This window comes from Halyomorpha halys, unplaced genomic scaffold (genome assembly GCF_000696795.3).
Source record: "Halyomorpha halys isolate HHAL.00 unplaced genomic scaffold, Hhal_1.1 Scaffold747.1, whole genome shotgun sequence".
Classification (NCBI taxonomy): Eukaryota; Metazoa; Arthropoda; class Insecta; order Hemiptera; family Pentatomidae; genus Halyomorpha; species Halyomorpha halys.
This window is the reverse complement of record NW_027111002.1, coordinates 344,476-351,248: the sequence shown is the minus strand read 5'-3', so window position 1 is coordinate 351,248 and position 6,773 is coordinate 344,476.

Genomic DNA, 6,773 nt, shown 5'->3' with positions numbered 1-6,773 from the left:
GCTTGATGGTGGCAGTAGGCTTTTGTGTGGCCAAGATTCTGACACTTACTGCACTGGACAATTCTCTCAACTTTTATTCTCAAAATTTGAGAATAAAAGTTGAGACTAATATGGATCAAAATTGTGTATGCTATAAATAAGTAAATTATACTCAAGTCTAGGCGAATGTGAACTGTCAACTGCAGTGCTATGTTGCGTGCGATGTTGTCCTTTCAGCGTCTACTCTTCTGCCCTCTGCGATAACACTATAATGCCCTACTATAATACCCTACGATAATACCCTGTGGCAGTTAACATGAATTGTTATGTTAACACCGCGACCAGCGAGCAGACACTATCTATTTTTAAGCATGAATCAAGCGTCTTTCTTATCACTTAAACTTGTTTAAAATTTTAGAGAAATCAAATCAAAACTAATGAAAAAAAAAACATAAATAATTCTGTTCAATTCTTAACAGGCCGCTTTATCGATATATCTACCAACTCTAGTCGTTATATACCACTATAATAATTATTTACATTTGCTAATTATTGTGTTATTTATACAAAACAAAGGAATCCAGAACGTTACATTGAGAAAAAAATATTTCTTCTATTGCATGAATAATGCTAATACTAATATACAAGTATATATTGTTATGATTGTATTACAATAAATTATATCTATCTCTAAACTAATAAAAAACTTATTTTTATGTTTTTAGTGACACTGCCATATATGATGAAAATCAGTGTAGTCAATCTTGATAGAGCAAGCCTACCGACATTTTAAAAATGTTACAAGCATAAAATTTATGAACCACCATTTTACCACTACGAGAACTTTCGCATAGGATGGATATCTTTTCAACTAGTCTTTCCTCAACTAATTCCTTCGAGGAATAAGCGAAGTCATTTTCATTGGTATAAACAATATAACATTATCAAGAAATTCTACTCAAAAACATACAATTAGTAAAGCTGCATACCTTATAATAGCTATCTTTAAGTAACAGTTTACGCGATAAGTAATTACGTTAACTCAGTTTTACAGTTAAGATTCAGATATTCGTAAACTTATATTAACCCTAACTTGCCTCATTGAGACCTTTAAGTCGGGCCGTACATAAGGGATATTTTAATTATACAACTAATTTTCGGTTGGAACCCGTGGGACTAAGTAATTTAAGACATCAAAATCAGAAATCAGTTGAGCCGAACGCTCAATTAAAGTTACAAAAAAAGAATTTTGAGCTCAAATTGTTCTAAATATTCTTATATGGACAAACTAAAAAAAATGTGATACAATAATTTTCAGGATCTTCAGCTCAACTTGATCAAATTTTTGCGCTATCTAGTTGAATAATTTGAGCCATCAAAAATAAAAATCGGCTGAGCCGTTGCTCAATCGTCGCGTAAGTACTAAGGTTGGGATATCGATATCGATATTATCGAAATATCGATATTTTGTCTCTGATATCCGATATTTTGATATCGATATCCAGTAGCCGATAATATCGGAATATCGGTTTCTAAAAAAAAAAAAAGAAAAAAAGATCGCACCTTAAAAGTAAAGATAAATAAAAGAAATGTTGTCTAAAAAGGTATAACTATGGTCATATGTTCAATATTATTGAAATATTCCTGGCAAAATATACTATGACGAAGATATTCCGATATTATTTAATCCAAATATCAATAGTTTGCTAAAGAAAATGTTAATAATAGTATTTCGATATTTAATATTGATAATTTCATAAATTACGAGCACTTGGACTGATAGGCTTGAAGAAAAAGGAAAAGAGGGAACAGAATTAAACCGCACGCTTACTAGAAAGATACTACTTTATTATCTCTGTGATGCTTCTTACAGACATTATTGAGGTTTATTTACATGGGGAGTTAGGATTAGAGGTGTATACAGGCCTTGTCCAACCAAAACTACCCCCTACCAGTTTATGAGCATGCCTCATAAACTCATAAAGGATAACCGCAACAAAACAAAAAAAAACTAACCTCTACACAAAAAACGAAAACTAAAAAAATACACTTTTCATAAACTAAAATTAACACTTGAAATATTTACAAACTAATAAAACTTGTCACTCCGTTCTTCTTACCATAAAACTTAGAAACACTAACGATAAAACCTTTGTATGAAAAAAAAAAAAAAAAACTTTTACATTGATGAGAAAACACCAGATCCTATTGATTATTCAGTATGGGGAACTTGAGTTGTTCTATGTGTACCGTCCTTCGTTTTTTTGGTTCTTTAATACTCTCTATTGTTTCTATATTATGCTCTCTAATTGTAATCACCCTGAATAGCCCCTCAAATCTTTGCGGCTCCTTACCCCTGTTAGAGCTCACTCTACGGTAAACCACTGTCCCTATACCAATTTTCCCCACGTCGCGTACACCCTTGTTATGTCCCGCCACGCGTTTGGCTTTCTCCTTTTCGATTCTCTTTCTCACCATTTCCCACGTTTTTCTCAGTGCCATCCCGTTACCGACGATCTCCTCTCCATCAATCACCGAGTTTCTATAATCGCGTTTGCGCCCTCTAAGTCCGAACAGAATTTCGACTGGAGCTAACTCCCGTTCCGCATCAGACAATATCCTTTCCGGTACTCCATAGAACTGGAACCATAAACGCAGCGCTCCCAATACCACCTGGACCGATCTTTCTCGAATCTGATGTGCCATGGCCACTTTGCTAACGAGGTCAATCACTGTAACCCACTTGTATCCCCCCCAGGTGAAAGTGTCGATTTGTAATTAGCCGTCGGTGTCTCCTCTTGTGTTGCCTTGGGTGGGTGTTGGTCGTATTTGGTGCTGAGGCACACCTCACAGTTCCCGATTATCTCCTGAATCGTTTTCTGCATATTCCACCAGAAATATTTCCGTCAAAGGGCTTGGTAGGTCTCATTCAAGCCTCGGTGATTGGTCTTCCCCTGATGGTATGCCAAGGTTGACCTCCCTCTGTTGATCTCTATCCTGAACGGTTTCCACCATTATTGGGTAACAAACGAAGTTTCGATCCATTCCGATTTACTCCAATCTCCAGAAGCGTTTTATCTTCTCCCAAACAACTCCATTCCCGACGTATAGATGGTATGTTCGCCCCGGTTTGGATACATCTTTCAGCGCTCGGCAGATCTCATTCCTGACACCAGGTGCCGACCAAATAGTACTGATCGAGGTCTTTCCGTATTTAGCGAAGTCCATCTTAATGGATCCGGAAGTTCTTGTCTTCTAAATTATTTGGTGTGATTTATCGTTCACCACCTCCTTTAGCTCTTCCATCTCCGTTAGTCTTCCCTGAGTGGAGCTTTCGTTCTCGGATGATGGCTCATGGTCGTTACCCGTCGTGTTTTGCGTTTCTTCTTCCCCTAGCGTCCATTCTCCCAAAAACTGTCTCGCCTCTCCTGACGTCTGTGGTTGTTCCTCGTCTATTGCATTTACGGTGATCGCGCGGGATAGCCAGTCAGCGACTACATTTTCTTTTACTGGTTTGCATTGGATTAAGATGTTGTACTGGTTGAGTTCCTTCCATCTGGTGACCCTAGCTGAGGACTCTTTAACCTTCCCAACCCATTGAAGCGGTCTGTGATCTGTATGTACCCGGAATTTCCTCCCGAAAAAATAGGGGCGAAAATGTTCTACCGCCCATACAATACCTAACAGTTCTCGCTCAAGTGCGCTGTACCTTGTCTCTGCATCTGTTAACCGCCTGCTAGCGTACGCCACCGGTCGCTCTCCACCCTTGCAATACTGCGACAGTACCGCCCCCAACGCGTACTCACTTTTGTCTGTGGTGATGATAAATGTACGTTCAAAGTCCGGGAATGCCAACACTGGTTCCTTCTGAAGCGCCTACATGCATTTTCTAATGTTTTCCACCATATCGGGCGTCACCTGCACCCTATTTCCCTTTTTCAGAAGGTTGTTGATGGGTAACAGATACCTGGCCATCGGCGGTACGAATCGTCTATAGTAATTCAGAGCGCCCAACAATCTCCTGATTCCCTTAACATCCGTTGGAATCGCCATTTTCCTGATCGCTTCTACCTTATTTGCTTCTGGCCTGACTCCCTGTTCCGATATTGTGTGTCCTAAAAAATTTATCTGATTTCTACCCAATATTGATTTTTCGCACGATAACTTTAACCCAAATTTCCGGATCTGTTCCAACACCTTGCGCAAGTGGGACACATGTTCTTCCTCCGTTTGGTAAAAACGAGCAGGTCGTCCATGTATACCTGGCACATGGACTCGTCGATTCCCCGTAAGAATTCGTCCATCAATCGTTGGAACGTAATTGGGGCATTCTTATATTTTTCTCCCTTGTCTCCCGGTGTTCCCTTCTTCCGCACTGCCCATAGGGGGCTGTTGTCTGGGGAGGTACTATCTACGATCATACCCTGTTTTTTTAGATTATCTAATTCTTCCCGAATATGCTGTCTAAGCGCATGTGGATACCTCCTCTCTTTAACGTAAGTAATTTTATCTTGTTTCAGGGGGATTTGGTGCATTGTTTGTCCGGTCGCCCCCAGTAACTCTCCCTCCATGAAGAAAATATCTGCGTATTTGTCCTTTATTTCCTGTCTCCAATTCCTCCCCCCTCCTTGGATCGCACCTATGGTTTCCCCCATTCGAAGCTCGCGACACGGATACCTCCTCTTCCCCAACCGAATCCTCCACAGGCCCTTGTTATTCCTAATCCCTGCACTTGCCTTCCCTAGTAGATCGTAACCTATAATAGCCTGATATTCACGGGGCATTTTCTCCACGATATGAATCTTATCTTCCATGGTGTTGATTCCTTGTGCAGTTGTACGGTACTCTGTTCCATCATCGATCATCGACATCCATCCTTGCATCCTCCTCCCTAGTTCTCGCGTCGATCATATCTTGAGCACATTCCACAGAAGTGCGGTCCCGTGGTAACCTTCCCTTTTATTCGTTTCCTTAGCTAGATGTACATTCATTATGGAGTCAATAAAATTCATCTTCCAACTGACAACATCCACTCCAAGAGTCTCTCTCATCTTTTCTGTGGTCAGATTAAACTGTCCTAAATGCGTGGCTGCGTACTGTCCATTAGACTGCCCGTGCTTTCTCCTCTCCCGCAGCATGTAGAAAATTTCTACGTCTGGGGACCATCTGCCTCCTCCATAGGCCTTCTTTAATCTTTCCTTCACTACTGGCTATGCTGTTTCCTCGTCTGCCTGAAAAACACTTCGCTTGATCCGGCATATGAGTGCTCCCTTGAGGGAAATCGCGTCGTTCTTGTCCAGAAACTCCTCTGAGACCTTTGCTGCCAACCTCTCCATGATGCGATCTCCATCTTTAGTAGTCTGAGATAGCTTTTCTAATATCCTGAGAGGTTACTGCTGTTACTTTCATTTTAGCCAACATATTGGCGTGAGCAGCCGCGAGAGTGGTCTCTGGTAGTGGGGGTATCGCTGGAACCGCCGCCGGGACTGCCGGGACAGCCGGGGCCGCAGGAACTCCAGGAGCCAGTTGCGCCACCGGGATCTGTAGAACTGGCTGCCTCAATGCGGGTTGTGATTGTGATTGACCATCACCATTAACCATCTTGGTCAGTAAAAAAAAATGTCAATTTAGGCGAAGTAAAAAATGAACGAAGTGAAAGAAAACAAAAATCACAGATGAGAAAACAGTTTAAAAAAAATATGTTCAGTCGGTGAAGCTTTTATAAAAAAGATTTTGATTAAAAAAAAATTAAGATTTAGAAGAAGAAAAATAAAAAATCTTCATTCAGTGAAAAATATTGAATCAGTATCCGGGTCTCGGCACCACTTACGAGCACTTGGAGTGAAAGGCTTGAAGAAAAAGAAAAAGAGGAATCAGAATTAAACCGCACGCCTACTAGAAAGATACTACTTTATTATCTCTGTGATGCTCCTTATAGACATTATTGAGGTTTATTTACGTGGGGCGTTAGGATTAGAGTTGTATACAGGACTTGTCCAACCATAACTCATATTCATTTCGATATTTGACATTTTTATAATTATTGATTTCTAACATAGAAAGATAGCAATAATATTCCGATATTAGTTCATCAAAAGATATATTGGCTCAATAATATAAAATCCATTCGATGTTTGATAATGTTATTAGTATCTATATCGATAATTGAAACAGTATTCTAATATTATTTTATTGAAATATCGATATTTTGTTTAAAAGTACTAGACAATTAAAAGTGAAATATCGATATTTGGATTCAATAATTTAATATCCGTTTCGACATATTTAATAATATCGATATGGAAGTATATCAACAAGGAATTTCAATATTTCATTTTGAAAATTTCATACTGCTTACGGTATTTAACATTGTCGATATCGATATTTGGATTTTTTAAAAATAGAAATATCGATATTTAGTTTAAAAAGATTAAGACAATTTTATAAAAAGCTTAAAAATAGTTTTTCTATATTTTAAATTGATAAATTCATGTTCCTTTCCATATTTTACACTGTTATCAATATCGATATCGAAGATTAGAAACGATATTTCGATATTTATTTTTATAGAAATGTCGATATTTTATGAAAGAAAACTATAAAATTTATGAAAAGCTAAAATAAGGAATTGTGATATTTTATTTTGATAATTTCATATTCCTTTCGATATTCGACATTGTTACTAATATCGATGTAGAAGATTAGAAAAACTATTCCGATATTTTCTCGTCGAAAAATCGATATTTGGTTTAAAAAGATTAAGAACATTTTATAAAAAGCATAAAAATAGTTTT